We start from the raw sequence: 14,255 nt of genomic DNA on the forward strand, positions 1-14,255 counted from the left end.
AATTGCTAATTTCCACTGTTAATTTCTCCTATTGTTTAAAAGTAGCACTTACATAACAGAAAAGTAAATAATACAGAATAATAAATGCTTTCAAATAGGTCTGTATTGATTTTTTCAGGATGCCATAGCAATACCAGAGACTGAGTGGTTACCCAAGAGAAATTTGTTTAATCAGAGTTCTGGATATTAGAAGTCCAAGATCAAGGTGTTAGCAGCTTTGATTTCTTCTACTTATTTTTTTTTTTTAAGATTTTATTTAGGGGTACCTGGGTGACTCAGTTGGTTAAGCCACTGCCTTCGGCTCAGGTCGTGATCACGGACTCCCAGGATTGAGTTCCACATCAGACTCCCAGCTCCACAGGGAGTCTGCTTCTCCCTCTCACCTTCTCCTCTCTCATTATCTCTCTCACACTCTCTCTCTCTCAAATAAATATGTAAAATCTTTTAAAAAATGATTTTATTTATTTGAGAAAGAAAGAGTGAGCACATGTGTGCACTGGACATGCACAGGATCAGGGGAAGGGACAGAGCAGGAGGGAGAGAAGAATCCCAAGCAGTCTTCATGCTGAGCATGGAGCCCCAGCCCCACTTGGGGGGCCCCAATCCCACAACTCCAAGATCATGACCTGGGTGGAAACCAGCCACTCTACCAGCTGAACCACCCATATGTCCCAGCTTTGATTTCTTCTGAATCCTCTCTCCTTTTGGCTCTCTCTTCACATAATTGTCACTCTGCATACCCCTGGTATCTCTCTCTGTGTTTGTATCTATTTTTATAACGGCAATGGTAAAATTGGCTTAGGATCCACCATAAGGGCCTCATTTTAACTTAAAGGCCCTATCTCTAACTAATAGTTGCATTCTTTTTTTTTTTTTTTAATAAATTGTTTTTTTTTTTTAAGATTTTATTTATTTATTTGACAGAGAGAGATCACAGTAGACAGAGAGGCAGGCAGAGAGAGAGAGAGGGAAGCAGGCTCCCTGCTGAGCAGAGAGCCTGATGCGGGACTCGATCCCAGGACCCTGAGATCATGACCTGAGCCGAAGGCAGCGGCTTAACCCACTGAGCCACCCAGGCACCCAATAGTTGCATTCTTAAGTTCTGGGGCTTAGGGCTTCAACACAGGAGTTTGGGTAGGACACAATTCAGAGCATGTCAAGTACTCATTTTTATGTTTTTTATTTTTGGTAGTGTTTTTTATTTTTATGTTTTCATTTTATGTTTTTTATTTTTGGTAGTACTTTGATTTTGGTAGTATTTTGATTTTCTTCTATTTCCTCTTGTGTATGTGTTTTAGTTATTTTCTTAGTGGTTACTTTAAGGCTTGCAATTAACATACTAAACTTACAACAATCAGTTTAAATAGTACCAACTTAGTTTCTGTGGCATACAAACACTTCTCTCCTTCCATCCTCCCCCTTTATATTGTTATCATCAGTAATTCTTTATACATTGTGTACCCATTAATATGGATTTATAATTATTATTTCATTCATTTGCTTTTTAATTCCTACAGGAATAAAAGGTGAGTTGCAAACCACAAGTGTGGTAGTACTGGCTTTTATATTTATCTATGTAGTTACCTTTACCAGTGTTCTTTATTTCTTGTTATGTCTTCAGGGTACCATCTAGTGTCCTTTCATTTCAGTTTCAAGGACTCCTTTTATCATTTCTTATAGGACAAGTTAACAAACTTCTTAAGCTTTTTTTAAAAAAATCTGGGAATGCCTTAATTTCTTCTTTATTCATAAAGGGTAGTTTTGCTGGATACCTAACTGTTGGCTGACCTTTCTTTTAGCAGTTTATATGTCATCTCACTGCTTTGTGTCCTCCATTGTTACTGATGAGAAATCAGCTTGTAGTCTTATTGAGGACCCCTTAGTCATGAAAAGTCACTTCTCTCACTCTGTTTTTAAGATTCTTTTTTTGTCTTTGATAATTTGCTCACGTTTTTAGTATGGATCTCTTTGATTTTCTTCCTTGGAATTCATTGGGCTTTAATGTGTAAATTCATGTATTTCATCAAATATGGGAAGTTTTAGGCCATTGTATTTTCAGATTTTTTTTTCTATGTTTCTCTCTTTTTATAGAAATTTTTGGATAGTTCTATAATACATATGTTGGTCTGCTTGGTGATTTTTTTTTTTTTTTTGATGTTTCTGTTGAATGAGTTTCGAGCTATCTACTAGTTTGCTCCATAATTATTTATTATATCATTATATATATTTGGTCTGGTATGTCCATTCTTGGGTCAGCATTCTAAAATCTTGGTTACTTTACATTAAGGCCAGTGGCCTATTATTTTCTTTTTCCACACTGGAGCTGTTGTTTTCTTAAACCTGGCCTACTTAACTTACCTATAATACTTCATTGCGATCCTTATTTTTTAGATCCTCACAACAGCTTATTAGATAGGCAAGACAATGTGGTCTCCATTTTAATGAAGATTCTGATTAAGATAGACAAAAATGCCATGATAAGTCACTAAGCAAAATAGAATTAGAACTCAGGTGTTTTAACTGGAACTTCTGATTCATCTCCTTACTAGAGGTTTTTCCCCTCTTCCTTAGAAGACTTCAGTTTTGACTTGTCTATGTGTTTGACTTCAGTTTTGACTTGTCTATGTGTTTGAGATTTTGAGTGTTTTCACATACTCTCTGCACTTCTTATAGTCAGCTTCAATTTGGGAAGAATTGGAGGTTGTCAGGGAAAATCAAGTATCCATCATTTTAAATATAGTTCTGAGTAAACCAACTCTTTCTTTCATGCTTCTTAGGGACAGTGGTTTTCCTTGATGTTTAGATACTACCTTTTTGATCCTTGAACATTTATGCTTTTTTCTTAATTATTGAATTTTTCAGAAGCCTGATGACCAGCTACATGTGGTTGTCCCTGTTGTTTTAAGTTATATAAATTTGCTTGTTTTTATGCTTCTTGCAAACTGATTTACTGATTTTTCTAATGTTTTGCAGTTGTTAAAAGTTTGTCATTATTTGTTCTGAGTATCTAATCAAATCTTGTAAGTGTCTTATTGTTTGTTAACTGAACTATAAGTAGATCATCATTATCATTGTTAAAGAACAAAACTGAAATTGAAGATCTAACTGGCTTTATTAAATAATTTGTGAATCAGGCAGCATCCCATCTTAAAAGTAAAGAAGAGCTCTCTTGAGCTGCCAAAAAGGAACAGTTTTTAAAAGCAGAAAGGGAATGGAAAAAAGGAAATTATTAGGAAGGAATGTTGTCCTTCTGAGGGCAATGAAAGGGATCTATCATTACATTTCCTAGTGCTGACCAGGAAATTCCACGTTGACTGGTTAAAAGGTTACATTCTTGGGGGTATTGAAATTGTAGTTAGGTTAGGTATTAAGTCTTGGTTTGCTAAGTGGGGCTCTTAATGTAAGTGACTTCATTTTGGACCTGTGGTTTTCTTTTTTATAATCTAATTTTTAATTTTTTTAAATATTTTTTTACATTTATTTGATAGAAATCACAACTAGGCAGAGAAGCAGGCGGAGACGGGGGTGGGAAGCAGGCTCTCCGCGGAGCAGAGAGCCCAACGTGGGGCTCGATTCCAGGACCCTGAGATCATGACCTGAGCCGAAGGCAGAGGCTTTAGCCCCCTGAGCCACCCAGGCACCCCTAACTTTTAATGTTTTATTAACATATAATGTATTGTTAGCCCCAGGGGTACAGGTCTGTGAATCGTCAGACTTACACACTTCATAGTACTCACCATAGCACATACCCTCCCCAATGTCCATCACCCAGACACCCTCTCCATACCCCGCTCCATCCTCTGTTTGTTTTGTTTTGTGAGATTAAGAGTCTCTTATGGTTTGTCTCCCTCCTGATCCCATCTTGTTTCATGTTTTCCTTCCCTACCCCTGACTCTCCCCACATTGCCTCTCAAATTCCTCATATCAGGGAGATCATATGATAATTGTCTTTCTCTGATTGACTTATTTTGGTTTTCTTTTTAATAGAATAAATTTCTTCTCCCTTTCATCCTCCAAAATGTTGAGGCTATGTGGATTTTTATGACTCTCTATTCAATAATAAAAAGTAACCATTTTTCTGTTACTTTAGTAATTGCCATCTTTGTAAATAAAGTATATTTTTCTCTGATTTAAAGCAGAGATCTTTGAGATAAAATAATACTCCTTTCATTGCTGTACTCCAGGTTATTTTATAGAAACTATAATATTTGTGTATTATGTTCTTTACCCTTTTAACTCATTTGTTTTTAGGTTGTAGAGATGACCCTATGCCTCTAATTACAGGTTTTCTTCTTTAATCATATATACAAAACCATCAGTAATGGACCTGAATTTTTTCTTCACATAAGCATTAAACATTTACCTTGGTCTTTTCTTAAATTCTTAGATCCTTATTTCTGTCTTTTAATTCCTAACTTGGTTCTCTGATCATCAGCTTTCTGGTTTTTCCAATTTCTTATGTTTTTCCTAGTTAGATAATCTTCCATATTTATATTTAGCTACTAATGAAATTTTAACCAGGTTTTTGTTTTGTTTTTAATTAAATTTTGAGAGAACTAAGTACCAGTGTTTATATTTATATAATTATACAGGATTTCACCTGGAGGAGAGGGGGAGTGCTTTGGTTTTTTCTTTGATGCAAACGTCATGTTAGGAACTAGTTCCCAGAATTGTGTTTTAAAGCTTTCCCGAACTATGTACATTGAGTTCCTAAAATCTTTTTTTGTTTTTAAGTTTCAAGAGTTATATTTGGATGAATAGAAACATGTTGAACCAAAAATTGTAAAGCTGGTATTTCAAGAACCATGTGGCATTTCCAACTGAGTCATAGTTATCTAGAAATTAAAATTGAAAATCAAGACCTTCATATTTCTTTTCTTTTAAAAAAATTGTTAATCTGTGTGGTTATAGATTTTTCTGATTATCTCTTTTTTTGTGACCTATTTTACCTGGGGAAAAAAAAAAACCAGCTAGAGATTAAAAGGCTTTTATTAGATGTACCTCCAGGAATCTGGGAGCTGTCCCAACTCCTTACATTTAAAAAGTAGAAATGACATTGGAGTGATCAAAGAGAATTCTCCATTCTAATGTCTTACACCTGGAACAGTTGTGGAAATGTCAGTAGCGCAGCAGTATTTATAAATAACAGAGCAGGATGTGGCAGATGGTGATGCAACACACAAGTTTGTCAAACCTTACGTCATTAAAAAGGAGGTTCCTGTTGGTGCCATTTATAAGATTAATGAATAATTTTAAGTAATTGGGGCTTACAAAATAAAGTTGACTATTCAAAATAGTTCTTTTTGAAGCTGGAAAAAATTTAAATATGAATTAATACCTCCTTTCTTTGGTAAACCTTATTCCTTGTTGGTTAGATTGTGAGAGATTTTAGTAGCTAAATAAGGTGAGGAAAGCAGTGTTTTGTTTTTCTAAGTGGTATTTTAATGGATTTGTGACATTTTTCTATATTATGTCAGATTTTTTATTTTTTAAAATTTATTTTTGTTTATTATTATTATTTTTTAACTTTATTCAACATCTGTTTACTGGGCTATCATCTCAATTCAGGGTGCTTTTAGTGCTTCTTCCATCAGAGGAGCATCCTTCTGTAAGCCTTGCTTTTCCTCCTGGAGGCTGGCTGAGGATAGTGGAGCAGTCAACACACAAAACTACCATTTGTGCATGGCTAAAGACGGTGGTGATTTTGTAGCAACCTGGACAGTTCATATCCATGAGGCCTTTGTGCACTTATTCTTGTGCTTCCTCTTCTTTTACTCTGGGAATGAGTAGAGAAGGTCCTTTGTGAGGGGCATGTTCTCACGGAGAACTCATCACCACCAGAAAGGCTGTCAGGTTTTTAATGTAAAGCAAAATTCATGTATCTTCTCCTTCCTTTTCTCTTTCTTTTACCCCTTTAGTCCTTCTCTTTATGCTTCCTTTCTTCCTTTTTTCTTTCCTTTTTTTTCTTAAACTTTATTTTATACCTTATATTAAGAGATTGTTTTACCAGTTTAAACCTTACAAACCTTATAAATTTCAATGTGGTGCATTGTTCCATGCTACAGCATTAAACATGGGTACAATTGGAGGTTGTTTCTCCTGTGTAAGAGGAAAACAAAGAGACTTCTGTAAGAAATGCTACAAGTGACAGTTTCTAATTTCATCCAGGGGATGAAACTCTTGCCTTGGTTCCATTCCTTTTCATTCTGTTTTAGAGTTAGCATTCAGAAACTTTAAAAATAAATGTCTTATGGATAATGTATTCATTTGTTTGAACTGAAAAATAAAGTCAGACCTCTTTGGGTAGAAAAAAATGTCTCATTTGTTTAGTTGTTGGACAGTAAGGATGGTCTTTGCCGCATAAATTATATAGTGGTACTGTCAAGAAGCCTGTTTTTTTAAAGAAAAGCTTTTCTAGAGTATTTCTATGTTCTTTGGTGCTTTTGATGGTGAGGTACTTGAGATAACAAAGTAAAAAGCCAAATGGTCTAAATTTTAGCAGGGCATAGTGATTAGGGGTGTAGAGGATGTCCTGTGGAATTAAGCAGAGCTGGGCAGGAAAAAACTCGGGCAAAATCAGCTAACTTTTTCAAGTTTGAGTTTCTTTTTTTGAAAAATGAGAATAATTATAATAATTTCATAGCCTAATATTTTCAAAAGAGTAAAGTTATGAATCTCATAGATAATGAATATGTCAACAATTTTATTTAACTCATAATGAATGAATGAACAGGTAAGATGTTACATTTGATTTAAAAGAAAACTCAGAAGTCCAGAGACATGTGTAGTCGATGAAATAAATCTACAAGTATTACAAAACTGACTTTTTAAAAAAATATTTTATTTATTTATTTGAGAGCGTGAGAGAATGAGAGAGAGAGAGAGAGAGAGAGAGAGAGAGAGAGCATGAGAATGGAGAGGGTCAGAGGGAGAAGCAGACTCCTTGCCTAGCATGGATCCAGATGCAGAACTCGATCCCTGGACTCCAGGATCATGACCTGAGTTGAAGGCAGTCGCTTAACCAACTGAACCAACCAGGAGCCCCAACAAAACTGACCTTTGTTGGGGTGGCAAGTTTTAATTCTCTCTGTAGGGTCAGATTTTATTTACTGATTATACACAAGAATTATTGCTGTAAGTAATGTATAGACTTACAAAATAGCTTGAAGATGATGAAAGGTTTAAGCCACATAGAATCAGAAATCTAGAAGTCTATGCTCTAAAAAAAGGCATAGGCTTCCACAAATATCTCCAGTCTTTTGGGACCATTTCAAACTCTTTTACAGTTTTTTTCTTTGATGGTATTTAACTCAATATAGTGTGCTGATAGAATTAATGGTAAAGTATAAACAATATACCTAGTTCAGTATTTATATATAACAAGAGCTCAATAAATTACAGCTGTATGTATGTGGCAGACATTTTCCATTAATTGAATTAAACTTAATGTGTAATTCCAGCAATTTGTTGAGAATGTATTTAAAGCAATAAAATATGCCAGATATTCCTTCCTTCACACCTATTTGTCTAAAAACAAAATCTTTCAAAATTAGAAAATAAGGCAGTGGGGCCTAAAACTGGTTAGTGAATTGGTCCTTATGGGAAAAGAGCCCAAATGTCATCGACTGATGAATGGATAGAGAAGATGTGGTATATATATGGAAAGGAATATTACTCCTCCATCAGAAAGAATGAAATCCTATCATTTACGATGATGTGGAGGAGCTTGAGTGTATTACACTAAGCAAAATAAGTCAGTCAGAGAAAGACAAATACCATATGATTTGACTCATGTGGAATTTAAGAAGCAAAACAGATGAACATATGGGAAGGGGAAAAAAGAGGATAACAAACCATAAGAGACTTTTTAAAAATATATATTTATTTCTGAGAGAGTGCGCATGCACACATGCATGTGCTGTCGGGGGAGGGGCAATGGGGGAGGGAGAGAATCTCAAGCAGACTCCATGCAGAGTGCAGAGCCCAACACATGGCTCCATCTCATGACCCTGTGATCCTGACCTGCGCCACCCAAGTACCCCAGCAAATCTTAAGGGACTCTTAATGATAGAGAGCAAACTGAGTGGTGATGGAAGGAGGTGGGTGAAGAATGGGCTAAATGGATGATGGATGTTAAGGAGGACACTTGTCATATTGAACACTACATGTGATATGTGAGTGATGAATCACTAAATTCTACTCCTGAAACCAATATAACACGATGTGTTAACTAACAATTTAAATAGAAATTTGAAAAGAAAAAAAAATTTTAATAATAAATAAAGTTCAATAAATAAAGTTTAATCTTCTGAGTTCTTGAATGCTTTACTTGGTTAGTGATTGTTTTGGTTAGTGACTTGGAAATTCTTTGTTGTCTACAGTTGTTGGAAGATTTATTAGTTGATTGGCATCAATAAGGATTATACATCGATAGTTAATTGAATGCAAAAGAAAAGAAATAAGTCTATTCGTATCTGTGCATCTTACATAAAGATATAATTTAATTTCATTTTATGTTAAATATTAAATGCTGTAAGTTTTCATTTAATGAAATTAGTAGTAAATTCCTTTGAAAAGAATAGTTTTTTAGGGCGCCTGGGTGGCTCAGTGGGTTAAGCCTCTGCTTTCGGCTCAGGTCATGATCTCAGGGTCCTGGAATTGAGCCCTGCATCAGGCTCTCTGCTCAGCAGGGACCTGCTTCCCCCTCTCTCTCTCTCTGCCTACTTGTGATCTTTCTTTCTCTCTCTCTGTCAAATAAATAAATACAATCTTTAAAAAAAATAGTTTTTTAAAGAACAAGATAATCTCTAATTACTGCATCTAAGTCAGTTTTATAAGTGTTTATCTTCCATGCCACACTCTTAATCACAGTATGTATTCAGTGATTTTCTTATATTTTCCTGGTTTTCATGTCTGCATTTAAGCCACTTAAACATCACAGAAAGCTCAGAGCACAGTCTCGAAGACAGTTTTTTGTTCTAATTAGTCTCTTATTCTCCCATGGCCGCTAGAAGTATATAAGAGTGTGTTGGTGCCTCTGGATGCCAATGAATCAAGAATCACTCCAAACATCACCTTTTATCAAGTCCTGTGAACCTGTTTGTTCTATTTAATCTTAGTTAGATATTTGTTAGTCTTCATTTTCTTCAGCCTACAGTGCTGTTTACTGTGCCATTTTTTTCCTCATCCCTCTCAATTTACTGGTCATTTCCAGAGATAAATGATCTTTCTGACTTTTGCTTTCCCCACGCTAAAAGTGCTTATTGGAGCATATATATTTATATAGCTTAACCCAACTGAGTGCATTTGTTGGTGATATTCTGTCAATAATGTCAACATCATTTTTAACTGCATATAAATCATTGATCATTTTTTTCCATTATTCATCATTGGATTAATTTATATAACACAGTACTTACTATATAATGGGCAGATAAATGAATGGCTCTCTACTCCCTTCTGTATTATTTATTTGATCCTCGGATTATGAACACTTGTACCTCTAGTCAAGCTGATCCTAGATCATGCCTGCCTTTAAACTTTATTATCTGAATCAGAATTAGAGCCACATGCAAAATCCTTTAAAGGGAGGTTTTATTCACAAGAGTTGTTGCAAGAGTGGGGAAAGGGACCTTTGTAATAGGGGGATGGGGATTACTGCAATAAAGGAAATGCTCCCACCATGAGATGTGCAGTGTTCCCAAAAGTTGGGTAGAAAAGTCTTTTCTTTCAAAAGGAAAGAGTGAAGCTAGAAGGAACCTGGTACGTGGAAGTGGAATTAATAGATTTAGGTGGGTAGAGGTGGAGTGATGGGATAGTACAGAGACTATTTTACATTGAGATCAGCTTACCCTTAGGAGGCCTGTTAGGTTTTATTTTGGTTCAGGCTGAGGATGGGTCAGTGTTCAGGGCTCTCAAAGAAGTAGAGAAGCTTTTTAACTGACATTTGGTAAGTCAAGGTAGCAGGTATTTTGTTGAGATTGATCATTGGGTATAACCAGTTGAAGTAATCACTTTTGGGCAAAGAATGGGAATTTGGAGGGTCTGTGTCTGGCCTTGTCATAAGGCAAACAAAGGAGTTATGTGTGTTTTTTCTAGTCATACGAGGGAAAATGGTCCCTTGTAGCAAACTGTTTTAGGAACACAAAGGCATGGGGGAATTTCTTCAATTGTCTCTGGTTACCAGGATCATAGGGCTTGGGGTAAAGCTAGCACTGAAAGAGGAATTTGGAAACATGTTTCTAACACAGTTGTCTTGGTCACTTCCTCCTTCTCTTTATCTTCAGCCCCATTGCCCAGCCCCAGGAAAAAATTAGAAAACCCGATCTCTCTGATTCAGAAAGGTTTTTTTTGTTTCTTTTCTTTCTTTCTTTTTTTTTTTTTTTTTAAGATTTTTATTTATTTGGGAGAGAGAGAATTTGCAAGTGCGGGAAGATGCAGAGGGGAAGGAAAAAGAAGGGGGAAAGAATCTCAAGCAGATTCTTCACTGAGCTTGAGCCCAACATGGGTCTTGAGATCATGACCTGAGCTAAAAACCAGTCAAACACTTAACAGACTGAACTACCCTGGCTCCCCTAATTCAGTAAGTTTTAAATTATTGCTAAAATATTTAGTCCATATAGTTGCACATTATTCTTCCCAAAAAATTTTATTTTCTATTCTTTGGTCTTTCCTTAGAATGATCTTTAGAATTATTTTATCTATGTATTTAAAAACAAACAAACAAAAAACCTCCTGAGGTTTGATGGGAATTTTGTACCATCATAGATTAATTTAGGTATAATACACATTTTTATGTTGTGTTTTGATCGGTAGAATGACATTAGAACATCTCTACTGAGTCAAATATGTGTTTTTTTAATTACCTAATAGAGTTTTATAATTTTTTTAAAAAGATCCTCACACTTTCATATATGTTGTTGAGTATTGTGTAGTATGTTATCATTCTTATTCTTGTTATTCCTACAACTTTAAAATAATATCTCTTTTTTATTATGCTTTCCAGGTGATATTGCTGGTATAGAAGAGATGTAGTTATTTTATGCTCAGATACAGCATTCCTTTACCGATTCTATTACTTTTTTAGCTCATATCTTGCTTTGAGTTTCTGTTACTTATGTTCCCTGAAAACTGTTTTCTCTTCCTTTCTTTTGTTTAACTCTTTTTCATATGCTATTGCAGAATCAGGAATTCAAAAACTTGGGGCACCTGGGTGGCTCAGTCAGTTAAGCATCTGCCTTCAGCTCAGGTCATGATCCCTGGGTCCTGGGATCAAGCCCTGTGTTGGGCTTCCTGCTCAGCAGGGAAGCCTGCTTCTCCCTCTGCCTGTTCCTCCCCCTGCTTGTATTCTCATTTTGTCAAATAAATAAAAGTCTTTAAAAACAAAAAAGAATTCAAAAACTCTGGAGAATTTTAGTATTAGCTTTTAAAGGTATATGTTCCATGTTAGGGAAGAATTACTCTAATCCTGGTAGTTTTACAACTTATATTAAGAAAAGGTGTGGAGTTCATTACATAATTTATTTCCCTTTTTATCTTATCGTTAAAATACATAATTTAAATACTTCCCCCCCTTTTTAAAATAACCTTTGTGTTTACTAAAATATAGGTATTATGACGGCAGGCACTTTGTCAGTTTTGTTTTGTGTTGTTTATCCTTAGTGGCAATCTGTCGCTTCAAAGACATTCAATGAACATTTTTTTGAGTGATTTAATCAATTAGTAGACATAACCCTATGTGGAAAGGCTCTTTACTGCTTGATTGTATGATTTGTATTAATTTTATTTAATTTTTTGACAGGCCCAAACGTAGCTTTTTATACAAACATAAGTATTTCCTTTAATGTATTTACTAATTTTCTTTTCTTTGAATACCATGCGTTTATACATTTTGACAGGCAGTATAAACAAAGCAGTAAAGAGTATAGTCTTTAGCGGCAAAGGCATGGATTCCAGTCCTGGTTCTTCTGCTTACATACAGAGTGACCTTAGTGACCTTACGCTCTTTGACTAATAGTTTCTTCACAAGTAAAATGGGATGATAACTTATAACAATACCAACTTTATAGTTTAAGAAAATTAAATGTAATAATACACATAGATTACTTAGAATAGTGACTGGCACGTAGTAAATGATCTAAAAGCCTTAGCTGTGTTGTTGTCCTATCATTACTTTACTTTGGGTTTGATTTTTGGTGTGTTATATCATGGGGTTGTAAAATCTTATTTGCTTTATATAAAAGCAATCATTTCAATGATACTCCAAAAATGTGTGTTATATATACTGTTATGTTTTCATTTCTGACTTGTTAGACTCATACATAAAATGCAATATAATGATGATTTATTACCTAATTAGTAGATATGGTAAAGTAAATGAATACTTTTTTATACCCTTTTATAAGTTGGTATTTAAGATGTTTGTAGAATACAAAATCAATATATAAAAATTTGTTACATTTTTATACACTAGTAGTGAACTATCAAGAGATATTAAGAAAGCCATCTCATTTACAGTTACATCTAAAAGAATACAATACCTAGGAATAAATTTAGCCAAGAACATGAAAGGCCTGTACACTGAAAACTATAAGACATTAATGCAAGATTTAAGAAGACACAAATAAATGGAAAGATACTCTCTGATCATGGATGGAAAAATGAATATTGTTAAAATGTCCAAATTACCCAAAGGGATCTAGAGATTAAATGCAATTCCTATCAAAATCTCAATGGCATTTTCTTACAGAAATAGACAAATAATTCAGTTATTTGTTTGGAGCCACAAAGACAATAAGTACCCAAAAATGTAGTGGGGAGTCATCACACCCCTGATTTCAAACTGATATTACAGAGCTATAGTAATCAAAACAGTATGATGCTGGCATAAAAACAGACACATAGATAAATGAAACAGGATGAGAGCCCAGAAACAAACTCATGCATATATGGTCAATTAATTCACAATAAAGAAGTCAGTGAGGAAAGGACACTCTGAATAAATGATGCTGGGAAATCTTGACAGGCACATGCAAAAGGTCATGATGATAAGATGTATAAGCTTTCCTTTTACTGTCTATTTACTTTTTCTTATTAGTTCGTCCTATTCAGAATTCCCTTCAACTAAGTTAATAGCACTTTCCTCTGCATACTGAAAGAACAAGGCCTTGTTGCCTTGCATTCAGAATCCTGAATGAAGTTCAGACTTCCTATTTTCTAATTTTACTCCTTTAGTAGTCTAAAGTCTCATTCCATCGTTGGCATTTTCAAGAGAATGTATTCACACTGATTTTTAAACTTATTTAAATATGTACCTGTTTAAAATTTATATTATTAAGAAACAAAAGTTCTGATCTTCTGTTAATGGAATTTGAAATAATTACAAAGGTATAAAGTAGACTGAGGTACCTCTTCTCTGGTTTTAAATTAAACTCTGAATATGTTTGGACCTAAAGACAAATCTGTGTGTGTATATACAAGATGTTGTAAGGTAGAGTGAAGAATTGGCCCAAGTAACCCTATCACTTTCTACTCTCCTGTTTGAATCCCTCCCATGTAAAGCATTTACAATTCAGTATATAGTGATACAATCCTTGGCCTCATTTTCATAGGTTTTACCTGGTAGTAATTGCTGTTCATTCCATCATGAACCAGAATTTTCTTCTTTCCCAGAAGTCTCTACATGAAAATTAGCAGCTATGCAGCAGACTTGAAAAAAAGAAAAAGAAAATTGGTTGGTTGGGTAGATGTTAGCTGTCCACTGAGAAACTGTGGTCTTGGTAGGAGTAAAGGTTGATTGTAGATTATCTGTAGGTAAGCTTAAAAACTTTGCCATTAAAAAAAAAAAAAACTTTGCCATTTATTATTTATGATTTAAAAGTGATTTAACAATGTATAATAGAAAACTGTGAAAATACTGATAATTTTAAAAATTAGAGACCTAATAAAATTAAAGAAACTTTGTTTTGGTTTTATAAAAGCAATACCAGTTCAGTCCTTTATGAAGATGGCATACCATTTATGTAGATATAAAGAATTACAATAATATGTTTTATTAAAAAGATCAAATTACTTTTAAGTTCTGTTAAAAATAGCAATTATTCATGTTTATTGGCCACCAGGGTTTTGTGCTTTATATAATAGCTCTCACATATTCTGTTTTAAAAATCAAAGGAAATGTTCTTCAGGTAGATTAATACAGTATAGGAAACTAATATTTGAAATATGGAGCTATTTAGAAATGTTGGGGAACTGAG

The 14,255-nt window shown here is 34.5% G+C and overlaps 1 protein-coding gene and 1 pseudogene across 2 annotated transcripts in view; one reads left to right on the forward strand and one right to left on the reverse strand.

The window, feature by feature from the left end:
- Positions 1-14,255, forward strand: part of ADK (adenosine kinase) — a 538,857-nt gene that overhangs the window by 185,513 nt on the left and 339,089 nt on the right. The gene's annotated exons all lie outside the window — the stretch shown is intronic.
- LOC116572619 lies at positions 5,560-5,813 on the reverse strand (annotated as a pseudogene).

This window comes from Mustela erminea, chromosome 14 (assembly GCF_009829155.1).
Source record: "Mustela erminea isolate mMusErm1 chromosome 14, mMusErm1.Pri, whole genome shotgun sequence".
NCBI classification, from domain to species: domain Eukaryota; kingdom Metazoa; phylum Chordata; class Mammalia; order Carnivora; family Mustelidae; genus Mustela; species Mustela erminea.